The sequence below is a fragment of the Physcomitrium patens genome, chromosome 14 (genome assembly GCF_059467195.1).
Source record: "Physcomitrium patens ecotype Gransden chromosome 14, ASM5946719v1, whole genome shotgun sequence".
Classification (NCBI taxonomy): Eukaryota; Viridiplantae; Streptophyta; class Bryopsida; order Funariales; family Funariaceae; genus Physcomitrium; species Physcomitrium patens.
In genome coordinates, this window is record NC_143423.1 from 2,519,085 (window position 1) to 2,534,613 (window position 15,529).

Sequence of the window (15,529 nt, forward strand, 5' to 3'; positions counted from 1 at the left end):
TATTATCTTAGATCATATTATTAATGCAATATCTACAATCTCATCTACAATCTCATCTACAATTGAAAGTTTTTGTTTAATGCAACAAGTATGGCATGACACACCATGCTTTTTGTTCTCTTTATTGCAACTATCTTCTCTATTGTATACTTATAGGATGAAACCAAGTAGATCTGAAATAGGGCCAAACTATCTCAAAAACCCAAGACCCTTCTAATCCATAACAACATAAAGCCTTATCACAAAATAGGATAAAATAAATTAGAATAAAATTGAACAAAACTAAAAAAAAATAGGACATGAAAGAAAAAATTGAGTAAATAAAAACAAAATATAACAGAATTGAATAAAAAGATACAAAACCAAACTTTACTAAGAAAAAGGATTCGAAGCCATACTTGATCAGATGCCCCAAAATGCCTTGGCCAGTCCTATTTTTACCTTGTCATATCACTTGGACTTTCCAAAATATTCTTAAGTAATAGGCCCCACTTAAATAACCACCCTAAGTTTTTTCTAAAATATTCCATGATAGATCATACTTAAACAACCATCTTAAACTATTTCTAGAATGTTCTACAATGGATCCTATTTGATCTACTAACCTAATTCCAATTCTAGAAACTTCCATGGTTCTAACTATCTATTCCTATACAATTATCTTATCTATACCATGTTATAGGGTTGATGACAATAATACTATTCGAAGCTATAGATATAAACCTAATTGTTTGAAATATTATTTTGGCTTAGATTACAATTAATTAAATCAATAGTTTAACAAGTCCATATAATAATTGAAGTCACTCTAGTAGTTGAGATAAAAAAAATATCTACAAGGATGGAAGTATGACGAATATTGTCACTGCTCTTAAGAATTTTTGGGTTGTAGAGAAGGTTATATAAATGAATCTTTTACAAAATATAATGATTTTTATTATTGTAGATATTATATGTTGTTGAAATAAGCTACATGATGATGCATATACCAATGATAAGTATAATATAAAACATAGAAGTAATATTGCTATATAAAAAAATATCATAATTATATGAAAGAAAGAATAGTTTGTAGTAAGAGATTAATGTAATCATACTATAACACTAATTAAGCCAATTTAGTGAATTATAATTGTAATGGATGTATTATTGAATAAATTCCATCCACAGAGGATGAAACATTTCAACATCTCTTGTCAAGTTTTTAATTGAATAATCTTAGTTTATTTATTTATTTATTATTATTTTTTATAGATCATTTTGGTGGAGAAAAGATGTATCAGTTATGATACAAATACTTTAATTTAAAGAATAACTCCATCAGTTGTAGAAGTGAGAAAATATTGTTTATGATAGATAGAAGTCCTTCAATAGTAAGTATTATGTTGATTTCCTATAACTTGCTAAATTCTTATGTTATCTTATAAATTGATGTTTTTATAAGTATTTGTTTGTATGTTGAAATTGTTCTATTTTTTCTTTGATCTGTAATATTGTTGTTTAAGCGATCGTATAAAGAATGCTTAGAATCCTTAGAACATCAAATTAATTGGACAATCTTTGGTAAGTTTTTTCTTTCTTTTGACTTCGCTTAAATGATATCAAATTTTTGTTACATTTTAATTATTTGTTGCTATAGATACTTAAAAAGATAATCCATCTTTTTAAAATTTATTAAATGTATGTTATTTAGAATAAGGAGAATAAGATGTGTTATATTTTAATAACATTTGAGTGTTTGATATAGAATATTTGACATTAGATGTAGAAATAGGAGCGTCTTTAAGTCGACAGATTATATGCTTGATTTCTTATTCTTCTTGCTCAAAGGATGTTGAAAGTAAGCCAAGTTTGAAAACTTTGAGAAAGTATGCCTTGAAATAAGGATTGATCCCTAGAATTTATAATAGCTAAGAAGATTGTGAAAGGATGGTAAGAGAATTTTTGGAAGGAAAGTATAAGAGATTTGCATCTTATGATGAGACCACCTATTTTTTAAAGGAGTAAAGAGTTATACATTGGTGCTATGAAGTGAAACAATCAAGGTATAAAAAACTAATATCAAAATAAATTTATGTTATTGTTTGTAGAGGTAGCTGTAAAAGATATATTTGACAAGAGAATTCTAGAAGAGCTAATAATTCCTAATTTTGCTCTATAATGCTCAATTTGTTTTAAAAGAAAGCTTTCACAAAAATATCTGTAGGTTGAAAATTTGTAGATATATAATCTAAACTAATTTCTCTTAAGTTCACAAAATCTTATATAAAGTGCTAATATATTTCTTAATATTTTATTCTTATCTAAAATATAAGATTTTTAGTAAGTTTAACAGTTGATTAATTATCATAATGTAGAAATAGGAAGTATTAATATAACATATTTGATTGGATGTTGTTGCTTGTATTGCTGAGAGATAGTAAAGAAGATGGATCATCTATTCTACCAATTTTGATAAGTAATTTCTTTTGCCATATAATTTTTGATGTTCAAATTAAAAAGCTAATATGTTTTGATTTTATAGATAATTTTTTTATTATTACTTGTCTTTTGCTATGTTAAATAATAGCTACCTCAAATAGTATGAAGGTATATTATTGTGTAGACTTTTTGGTTTTTAAGCAAGAAGTCCACTCTATATTTATATAGCTATGGATGTTGTAAAAATTGCTATATTGATAGAATGGGCCAAAGTTTTTTGTTGCTTTAATGTATCATAATACGTATTTGATGGCTTTAAAATGAGATTGTTGTAGTTTTGACATAAACCTTGAAACTATATTTATTGCAAATGTGAGGTTGGATATAGTGATTATCGAGAATATAAACTTACTGACTATTTGGTAATATTTGTGAGCATCTACTTTTAGAGATTTCATATCCATAAATAATATAAGGTCTAGAAATAATTGTATGCACTCTTATTTTGAATTTTGTATATCAATTTTTTTATAACATCAAGAAAGTATTAATATTATGATAGAAAAATATCTACAAGTAGAGATTTAAATTTGATGTTTAGATATTTAGAGATTTATCTCAAATTAGTTATTTTAAATTTAACTTGTAATTTTTTTTTAATCCATAATATAATATCTATATTTTCTTCTATTAAAAATAAATTATTAGCATAGAAAATTAGAGTTACTTTATTGTTTGTTTTTTCAATGTAGAATAGATTGTGATTGCTTATACTACAAGTCATATTCAATGAATAAAAAAATATATTTATTTGGCCTTATCACATACATGGACTTTGTCTTAGAACATATAAAGATATTTCAATTTGCATACAAGATTTTCTATGCTTTGTTGAATAAACTTTGGAAGTTGTGTCATGTAAACTTTATTTATAAAATAGCCATAAAAAATAGCACTTTTGACATTCAGGTGATGAATAGGATATAGATTTTATACTAATATAGCTATCAAATTTTTAATAATTGACCATTTTATTATAGGTGAAAATACTTTGTCAAAGTCTATGTTATGCTTTTGATTTGTAGCATCGTCTTATAAGTTGAGTTTTGTATCATAGAAGGTCTTTACTTTTTTTTGGTTTAAGATTAAATACCTATCACATTCTAATGATGTTTGTATCTAAAGGTGTTATAGACATATACATGTAAGCCAATAATTACCTATATAAATAGGTAGAAGTAAGTAGAAGTAGCTAAAAGTAAATTAATTCTATAATATCTTCTATACAAGCTTCCTAAAAGCTTCATAAATACTACTTTGACTTTATAGGTGTCTATAATTGACTTTTTAGATTAAAAAAGTAATCAACAAGTTGGCCATGTACCACACATGTTGTTAGCTTCAAGACCAAGCTGACTATGTTGCCTACATATAAAAAAACTTGCCTTATAAGTCAAAGCATGTGTCCTACAAAGTCAACACATAGTAGATGTCTTATAGAATATTGCCACATAGTCTCTATTTAGATAGTATATATAGAGACAAGAGTGAAGCCTTCTTCACTCTTTTCAATTTCTTTCTTGCTTTTAGTCTAGTTTCAAGAGTCTTAAGTTTTCTTGTCTTTTGGCAATAAGCGATTCTAATTTTTTTTTAATATACATACTTTTTTATTTCTATTTTGTTACTCTTTCTTTGATACAAATTTTATTGGTTTATACATCATCTTTTAGTTCATGTGCTTGACAAATTGACAAGAATATACTTGCAATATCAGAGCTTTGTCTTGTCTTGATTAAGAGTAGATTATTTCTTTCTCATGATAAGATGTAAGCATATTAGAAGTTATAGATTATCTTTTTTTAAATTGATATTATTCTTAGTATTTTCTTTGTCCTCAAGTCCTTTTATCTACTTGTCTTGAGTGATATTAGATATTTTTTTGAGTGTTATAATAGCAAAGCTTATTGAAATGAAGAGTGCAATGGCACAAATGTAAGAGCAATTGACAAAGTTAATCCTTGCGATGCATCAACTTAACTTACCACCACAAGGATCAATAAAAATAGCAAGAAGTGAGAATATAGAAATGATTAAAACTGCTTCAATATTTGCACCAAATCATGTGCCTCTACCTATGGTGGAACATCCTTCAAGTATTAGAGAACCAAGAGTTATTTTATTCAAGAAGTTTGATGATATAAGATCCTAATTTTGAGGATTTATCAATCAAGTACAACTTGTGATTGAACATCAATCTCAAAGCTATCCAACTCTAGGATCACAAGCTAGATTTATTAATACACTTCTTTTAGGTTTAGCACTATTATGGTTTTGATCTTTTCTTGAATGACGAGATTCAATATTGGATAATCTAGAGGCATTTTTAGCAAAATTCTAGTCCATGAATATAAAACATGATGCAACTCATATTGCAACTAACAAGATTTATATTTTGTGACAAGACAATCAATTTGTAGTGTTATATGCTTTGTAATTTTGATAACTTGTAATTGATATCAAGTAGGATGACGCTGTACTTATTAGCCAATTTTTCTATGGTTTACAATATGAAGTAAAGAAATTGATGCTCAACTTACCTGATCCTCAAATATTAAGTCAAGCAATTAACTTTGCTGTGAAATACGATAATTGACTTTTTGAATTTTGATCTGAAAGTTGCACAAATAGGCCTCAACATTACTACAATTTAATGGCAATACCAACATCTTCTCAACACATATATTTAAAAGTAGAGGATATGCAAATTAATATAATACATTTTAAATCTCTTACTGAGCAAGAAAAGACTCGTTATCGTCAAGAAGGATTGTACTTATATTATGGAGAACCTAAACACACTGCTCAATATTGTCCAAAGAAGCAAAAAAATTACAAAATAAAGAGCACATTTATCAAAGAAGATAATGTATCAAAAAACAAATTTGTACAACTATAATAAAGATTGTGCGATTAGAATCTTATATAATTTTTAATGAAGGTCCTATCCTCTCCCTAGAACCCTCTCTTTATTTTATAATAGATGTGCATTTAAGACCTAATAATTATAAAGTCTTCGTCTTGATAGATTTAGAAGCCTCAACTTATTTTCGTAGACATAGAATTTGTTAAAAATCATAAAATATCATTAGTACAAAAAACCAAAGCTGTTCATGTAGAAGTCATAGATAGTCATCCGTTGTCTTTTGGAGATATTATTTATGAAACACTTCCTATAGATGTAGCAATAAATGATTATGGTAGTTGTATAATCTTTAATATAATTAGATGTCTTTCTAAACCAATCATTTTAGGTTTATTATGATTAGAAAAGTATAATCCTTACATAGATTGGATTTCTTATATCCTTGACTTCTCTAAAAGCATTATTAAGAGTGAAATTAATCGAGTAGAAAGTCATAAGTCTAGTGCAATTAAACCTATGTTTGTAGATGTAAGAGCTTTCTTGCATGTTCTAAAATAAGGATCACATTGTGTCATTTATGCCATATTTCTTTCTAATGATGCAAAGTCTTCAAGTGGAATTCTCAACCAATATCAAAAATTTCAAGATGTATTTGAGAAGAAGAATGCGAATATTCTTCAAAATATTGTCCCTATGACTGTTCAATCGACCTTCAAAAAAGTACACAACTGCCATTTGGACCAATCTATAGTTTATCACAAAATGAATTGGTTCAACTCAAAGAATATATTGAAGAGAATCTAGCCAAGAATTTCATATGCTATTCCAAATCACCAATAAGACCTCCAATCTTATTTGTGAAGAAGAAAGATGGATCATTGTAGATGTGTGTTGATTATCAAGGACTTAACAAGATCACCATCAAGAATAGGTATCTTCTACTTTTAATATCCAGACTTCTTAATCAACTGAATCAAGGTAAGATTTATACAAAAATAGATCTATGGAGAGCATACAATCTAGTACGTATTAAAGAAGGAGATGAATGGAAGACTCCATTTCAAACTAGGTATGGGCATTTTGAATACAACATCATGCCTTTTGGACTTACAAATGCACCAATAGCTTTTCAACATCTAATGAATGATATTTTTCGAGAGTTTTTAGACGATTTTATTATTTGTTATCTGGACAATATCTTGATCTATTCTAAGAACACAAATGAATATGAACTTTATGTTTGTCATGTGTTACAAAAATTAAGAGATGCAAGATTATATACCAAAATAGAAAAGTCTATATTCTATACTACTCAAGCCAACTTCTTAGGATATATCATTTCAAATGATGGACTTATAATGTATCTTAAGAAAGTTCAAATGATTATGGATTGAAAGATTCTAAAAATGCTAAGACATGTCCAATGCTTTTTGGACTATGCCAATTATTATTGAATGTTCATCAAAGTCTTCTCTTGAGTTGCAGCTCCACTTATACATTTGACTTGCAAAGACAAACTTAAGTGGAGCAAAGAAGCTGAAGCATCTTTTGAAACTTTAAAGTCAATCTTTATTTCTGCACCAAATTTGTATCACGTCAACTTTTTTTAGGCATTTTTTTATGGAAACAGATGCATCAAACTTTGCTTTGGATTTTGTATTATCATAAATGAGCCAAGATGATAAACTTCACTCAATAGCTTTTCATTCCAAATTTTTTTCAGCAACTAAGATTAATTATGAAATCCACGACAAAGAACTTCTTGCAATAATGGATTCATTTCAAGAATAGCTTCATCATCTAGAAGGTACTTTTAATCTAGTCATCATATATACAAATTACAAGAATTTCAAGTACTTCATGTTAGCACATGTTTTAAATCATCGCCAAGCTCGTTGGAGCATATTTTTATTAAGATTTGATTTCAAGATCATATATCGACCCAAAAAATAATAAGGTTTCTTAGACGCCCTTTCTAGACGTTCTTATCTTGTATTAAAAAAAAAAAATGCATCTTTTGATTAGCAAAGAATAATTTTCTTGAAGCCACATCATTTTCATCTTTGAGTAATGAAATCAACATTGACTGTTGATTCTACCTTTGTAAAACAAATCCAATTAAGTATGTCTTTTGATCCTCTTCTTCACAATATCAAGAATCTTTCTTCTAAGTCCCAAGATACTTCTAAGTTTAAGTTTAAAAATAACCTACTCTATTTTGAAGGTCGATTATATGTTCTAAAATGAGAAGCATGATTACATATTCTTCAAGCACGTCACAACTTTCCAGCAGCAAGATATTTTGGATACAATAAAACTTTGGAGCTTATATCCAAAAAAATTTGGTTGCTATAAATGTAGAAGAGTATGAAAGACTTTACTCAATGATGCGATATTTATTCAAGATAAAATACTCCTCTTCATCTATCTTACGAACTTCTTCAACCATTACATATTCCAAAACATCCATGGTCTTATGTTTCTATGGATTTTATCATAGATCTTCCAATCTCAGATTCTTATGATTCTATATTTGTGATAGTAGATCGTTTTACTAAGATGGTACATTTTGTATTATGTACAAAATCTATCACAAGTGAAGAAATAGCTAAACTCTTTCTTGACAACATCTATCACTATCATGGATTATTCAAAGATATTATATTCAATAAAAGAACTTAGTTTGTATCAAGATTTTGGCGAACTCTTTTCAAGATTTTAAAAGTAGATAAAAAAAACTATCTTTGATATTCCATCCTCAAACTGATGGACAAACAGAGCATGTTAATCAAGTTTTGGAATAGTATTTAAGATGTACTATCAACTACTAACAAGATGATTGGATAATTCTTTTACCATTGGCAGAGTTTGCTTATAATAAGACGGTACATTCTTCTATAAAACAAACACCTTTCTTTGCCAATTATGGTTATTATCCATGACTTGATACTTTTGACTTTTCAAAAGCTGATAATCCTATGGTGGAAGATTTGGCAAATCATTTATTAAAGCTATATGCAACAATGAAGGTGCAGTTAAAAGAAGCTCAAGAATAACAAAAATTTGATGTAGATGTCTATTGAAAGGAACAACCACCATTCTACATGGATTACAAGATATGGTTACTTTGTCACAATATCAAGACCACTCATCTTTGTAACAAGTTGGACTATCATAGGCTTGGACCATTTCCTATTTTTGCACAAATCAATCTAATTGCATATTATTTATATCTACCGGAGTCAATGAAAATCCATCCAGTATTCTATGTATCTCTTCTTGAACCATACGAGACAGTGGACATACTAAGAAGAAGATAAGCTCCACCTCCTCCTATATAAGTAAATAATAATGAAGAGTTCAAAGTGGAAGGAGTCCTAGATTCAAGACATCACCAAAATAAATTAAAATATCTTATCAATTGGTGTGGATATGATATTAGTGAATATACATGGGAGTCAGTAAAGAATCTTCTAAATATAACAAAGGCAGTGGAGGCTTTTCATCGACGACATCTATCAAAATCAAGATAAAAATCTTCCTTATAAAAGAAACAAAATCTAGGCATTCTACTTTCAATCTTTGTTTGCAGCTTCTTTGTAGTTGTGGTGTTAAGAAGATAGAGAATCAACAATCAATAGATTCGACTAAAGAGCCTTCATCTATTGACTTGTGAGATGAGATATTGTGATTGTCACAATCTTCAAGACAACACCGTCGAGATGAAGATCTTCAAGAATAATATATTTTTCCTCGAATAGATGCAGAGATATAATACATTTGGTATCACGACCTTAGAAGAAACTCCTAATATTTAGTAATTTTATTAAAGGTAGGAACAACTCCTCATTGTGTTCTAAATATTTTATTTGAAGGAAGTTATGAAGGATTCAACAATGATTAAATAACAAGGTGGTCTTCTCGCCCTAGTATGGGATACTATCAATGATTGAGAGGCCCTATCAATCATCTTTAAACAGAACAAAGTTTTGAATATGTGGCAAATATAATTCGTCACATTATAGATTTTTTCAACATCTAATGACCGCTCTTCGTGGAACTTATACCTAGAAGGGGGGTGTCAAGGACAAGAACTCGATGAAAAAATAATCCAGACAAGTGAGCCTTCACTCAAAGAAAGGTAACAAAATATAAATAAATAAGTATGTATATTGAAAGAAAAACAAGAATGGCTATTGTCAAAAGACAAGAAAATTAGAAACCCTTGAAACTAGACTAGAAACAAGAAAGGAATTGACAAGAGTGAAGAAGGCTTCACTCTTGTCTCTATATATACTATCTAACTAGGAGCTACGTGGCGACGTTCTATAGGACCTCCAATATGTGTTGACTTTGTAGGACACATGCCTTAACTTACAAGGCAAGTTTTTCTACATGTGGGCCACATAGTTAGCTTGATCTTCAAGCTAACAACATGTGTGGCACATGGCCAACTTGTTGACCACGTTTCTAATCCAAAAAGTCAATTAAAGACACCTATGAAGTCAAAGTAGCATCTATGAAGCTTCTAAGAAGCTTCCATATTAAATACTATAGAATTAACTTACTTTTACCTACTTGTATATGTAATTACTAGCTTATATGAGTATGTCCGTGACATTATCCCCCCTTCTAGGGACGAGTTCAACGAGGAACAATCATCATATGTTGAAGAAATCTATGATGTGACAAATTGTATTTGCCACATACTCTGATCTTTGTTCTCTTCAAAGATGATTGATAGGACCTCTCAACCATTGGTAGTATCTCATACCAAGGCGGGAAGACCACCCACTTATTTGATCATTCTTGAAGCCTTCATAACTTCCTTCAAATAGAACATTTGGAACACCATCAGGAATTGTTCCTACTTCTAGCAAAAATACCAAACATCGGGAGTCCCCTCCCAAATCGTGATACCAAACGCGTTGTATCTTGCCATCTATTCGAGGAAGAACATGTCGTTCTTGAAGATCTTCATCTTGATTGCGTCGTCTTGAAGGTTGTGACAATCGTAATATCTCGTTCGGTAGGTCAACAAATGAAGGCTCTTGAGTCGAATCCACTGATTGTTGATTCTCCATCTCTTGAATGTCACAACTACAAAGAAGCTACGAATAAGGATTGAAAGTGGAATGTTGTCTTGCCTAGATGTTGTTTCTTTTATAAAGAAGGTTTTCATCTTAATTTTGATGGATGTCACCGATGAAAAGCCTCCACCGCCTTTGTTATATTTAGAAGATTTTTTATTGGCTCCCATGTGCGTTCACTAATACCATATCCATGCCAATGGACAAGATATTCGAATTTATTTTGATGCCGCCTTGCATCTAAGACTTCTTTTACTTCAAACTCTTCATTATTGTCCACTTCTATAGGAGGAGGTGGAGCTTGTCATCTTCTTGGTATGTCCACTCTCTTGTATGGTTCAAGAAGAGACACGCGGAATATTGGATGGATTTTCATTGACTCCGATAGATATAAACGATATGCAACTGAATTGATTTGGGCAGAAATAGAAAATGGTCTCAACCTTCGATAGTCCAACTTGTCACAAGGACGAGTGGTCTTGATATTACGATAAAGTAGCTATATCTTATCATCCAAGAGGAATGGTGATTGTTCTTTTCGATAGACATCTGCATTGACTTTTTGTTGTTCTTGAACCTCTTTTAACTACGCCTTTATCGTTGCATATAGCTCTGATAAATGAATTACCAAATCTTTCGTAGCAAGATTATCAACTTTTGAAAAGTCAAAAGTATCAAGTCATGGATGATAACCATAATTAGCAAAGAAAGGTGTTTGTTTTGTAGAAGAATGTATCGTATTAATGTAAGCAAACTCTGCCAATGGCAAAAGAGCTGTCCAATCATCTTGTTGGTAGTTAATAGTACATCTTAAATATTGCTCCAAAACTTGATTAACATGCTCCGTTTGTCCATCAGTTTGAGAATGGAATGCCGAAGATAGTTTTATATCCACTTTTAGAATCTTGAAAAGAGTCCGCCAAAATCTTGATACAAATTGAGTTCCCCTATCTGATATAATATCCTTGGGTAATCCATGATAGCGATAGATATTGTCAAGAAAGAGCTTGGCTGTTTCTTCACCTATGATAGATTTTGTACATGATACAAAATGTGCCATCTTGGTAAAACAATCTACTATCACGAATATAGAGTCATAAGAACCTGAGATTGGAAGATCCATGATGAAGTCCATAGAAACAGAAGACCATGGTTGTTCTGGAATGGGTAATGGCTGAAGAAGTCGAAAAGGTCGATAACGAAGAGTTTTTGAACTTGAGCAAATATCACATGATTGTAAAAAATCTTTCACTGCCTTCCACATTTGAGGCTACCAAAAATCCTTAGATATCAGCTCCAAAGTCTTATTATATCTAAAATGTCCTGCTGCTGGGAAGTCGTGATGAGCTTGAAGAACATGTAAATATGCTTCTCCTTCTGGAACATATAGGCGTCCTTCGAAATAGAGTAGGTTGTTCTTGAATTCAAATTTAGAAGAATCATGAGATTTAGAAGAATTATTCTTGATATCATGAACAAGAGGGTTTGAAGACATACTTAACTGGACTTGCTTAAAAAAAGTTAAATCAATAGTCAATGTTGATTTTATTGCTCGAAGATGAAATTGCTCCGGCTTCAAGAGAACCATTCTTTATTACTTAAAAGCTGCATCTCTTTCTTTTGGTGCAAGATAAGAACGTCTAGACAAGGCATCAGACAAACCTTATTGTTTTTCTAGCCGATAAGTGATGATAAAGTCGAAACTTGATAAAGACATGCTCCAACAAGCTTGATGACGATTTAATACGCATATTGACATAAAGTATTTGAGGTTCTTGTGATCCATATACATGGTGACTGAACTAGAAGCGCCTTCTAGATAATGATGCTGTCGTGTTGTAACACGAGTATACTGTGAAAATATAAAGAAAGAGGACTTTTATTAATGTTCAGTTACCTTGAATATTGGGAGCAATGACCAATCCCAATGCTAATACTGAGAGGCTAGGTTCAGTCAGCCCGTTACAGTTAGTCGGGGCATACTGAAATGCTCCATTCGATTCCAATAATGGGAGTCAGCAGAAAGGGAAAGAACCAATTCAATGACGGGTGAGCCTAGTTCGAAGAGCCAATTGGATCCAATTTCAAGACATCCAATCCAGATCCTATTACGGGCCTCTTACCCAATATGAGACCTGACTTGGTTAGACAACCTAATGCGGACCAATTTCGGGAACATCCAGGTTACTACGGGCCTCTTAGCTAATATGAGACCTGAATTGGTCGGGCGACTCAATGTGGTCCCGATTACGGGGTATGAGGCTCCGATTCCGTTTCAGGCTGTTTCGTCCTTTGTGCCGTTCCGGGAACGTCCTTTCGGTAAAAAGAATTTCTTAAAGGTAAAAATGGAGGGAAAAGCTCTGATGGCAGAGCCAATTCCAGATCCAAGACGGAAGATTGAAGAAATTCAGAGGCTAGGGTTTGAGAGAGGGAAGAATTAGGGTTAAAGGGAGAGAATAGGTTTTGGGAAGAAGGGTCGGAGGGCTAGCTTCATGCTTCGGAGCGGAGAAAAAAGACAGAGAATTGGGGGGTTTTTTTTCTTCATAGGGGTTTTGGGAAGACTGAGGCAATCGTTGCTGAAGTCAATGTTGTACTGGTGAATCGGGATTTTAATGAAGTGGGTGTGATTACTCTTGACTATTTTGTGAAATCGAGTTACGTCTATGATGAAGAATTAAAAGGGTGTCTATAGGATTGAGTATGCGGAGTGAATGAAATTTATTGGGTTAATCTAACGAGACAGTCAGTGGATACAAGATCGTGAGTATAAAGCGATATCGAAGATTAGCAGTTTGGGTTGTTTGGGGTTCTTTGTAACGTCTAGAGACCTACCGGCTGGGACAAAAAGGACTTCGACGAGCAGTCGAAGGACATCCGTATAGATTTACGATATATTCTTGCTGTCGTTTATATTCCAACAGTCAAAACTCGATAGACTGCTTGAATATTAGTGAATCTCCATACTACCTTTTACAGCCAGACGCCCGGCGCGTTCTCGAGCAAGAAAGCACGTAATATGACAAAAAAGTGGTGAACCCGACGTGAAAGCTTGAGGTGGAAGGTATTGGATTTTGTTTGATTTTATTTTTATTTTATGGAAAACGAAAATAAAAATTTTGAAGGATTTTTGGGAGGAGTTTCTGGTGGGGGGTCTTCTAAAAGACAAGGTATGCACATGGATCCATCTATTGCTAGTATGTTTCAGGCCTTCTCATTATCAATGTAGCAACAACAAAGCAATGATCGAAAGGAAGCTTTGGCAACCAAAGCATTACAAGCAGTGGTCAATAAAATTGATCAATTTGATGGAAGGAATATTTCAAGGTATTTAAGATGTTATGTTCATGAAATGGAATTAAATCGGATTTTTGAGAAGAAAATGGTTGAATTATTTGGACTTGCCATGATACCGAAGATAAGAGACCATATTATATCGATTACGGATCGTTATGGAAATTCATGGGAGGTTTTTTCACATGCATTGAAAGAAGAATATTTCTTGGAAGATACTGATCGTGTTATTAAGAAGCTATTTCTGGAATGGATTCAATGGCCCAATAAGAATTTGCAAGCAACAAAGCTACTAAGGGAATTTGAGAGGCAGTACTGTCAATTGTCGAAGGTAGAAAAATTAACATTGGAGCCAAATAAAGTTGATCTATTTCTTCAAGCTGCTGATGGAAAATTGCAAGGGAAATTAGAACTCCTTCTTGAAGACAAAGAAGAAGATGAAGGATTAACAACAAAGTGGAAGAACGTTGAAGATGTGGTAGGGTTGCTTACAAAAAGAGAAAGGAGGAAAGATAGGAGCAATATTTCGAAAACAGTACAAGCACCCAAAGCTCCAGTACGTACAACACCACCAACAATGCCTACAGTTCAATCTTCGACATCCTTATCAAAGAAAATAGATATGGGGATGGAAGAAATTATACAAGGAATGCGAAATCTTCAAATCAAATTGGAAAGACTTGAAGAGAATACTTCTACAAACAATTCGAAGAATGTTTCAAAACAAGGATATGTACAAAGATGTATTTGGTGTGATGACGCTTCACACACTAGAAAAGATTGCAATGAATTTAATAATATGATACGGCAAGGAATTATTTGCTGAAAAGATAAGAAGATAGCATTAAAAGATAGGGAGGATCTTTTTCAAACCAATTTCGGCAAGGGAGGAATGAAAGCATTGGTTCAAGATTACTTAAAAGAGCATGAAATAGCAGCACGAGAAAGTGCAAGTTATGGTGCTAGAGTAGATGATGACCTTGGTGGAAGAACAGAAACTAGTGAGTTTTGGGCTTCTGCTATTTCTACAATACAAGAAGGGAAATTACCTCGAGAAGCGTTATTGAGGACTGCAGCTATAATACGAGGTGCAACAGGTTGGGAGGATCTTGTTGAGTCTCTTTCAGTTCATGCATATATTGCTAAGAGCCAACATGAAGCTTTGATGGAAGAAAAGAAACGAAGAAATTTTGATGATACAAGAGAAGGAAATTCTTCTAAGAGGCAAACTTGAGGAGACAAGGCTCGGGAGGCAGCTTCACAAGAATTGCTTGTAAAGGATACCTCAGTATCATTGGAAGAAAAAATAAGGGAGACAAAAGATAAGGACAAATCAATTGCTTATAAGCTACTTTCTAACATTGAAGTGGCAACAAATTTGAAAGAGGTGTTGGAAGAACATATATTAAATGCTAAGGTGGAATTCACATTGAAAGAAGTTTTGAGAATTGCAAAGAAGGAGTTTCATGATGTTATCATTGACAGCATTAAGCAAAAGAGGCAATTAATGGACGAAACTGGAATGAGTCATGCTATTGATGTAAAAATATATAAAGATGAAGAAGAGGTTGATATTGGTTACAAGCAACCAACAAATGAAAAGAATGGGTATAATCAACGAGTACGTTTCGAAGATTATAGTGATAAGGAAATGGAAACCTTGAGCCATTATACTCGAAAGTATTGGACAAGAGCAACTACTGAGGTATTGGTGAAAGTGGGAGATATAGAAGAACCAATTGTTGCTTTAGTCGACCATGGTTCTGAAAGAAATCTCATGTCTAAAGATCTTTATAAGAAGCAA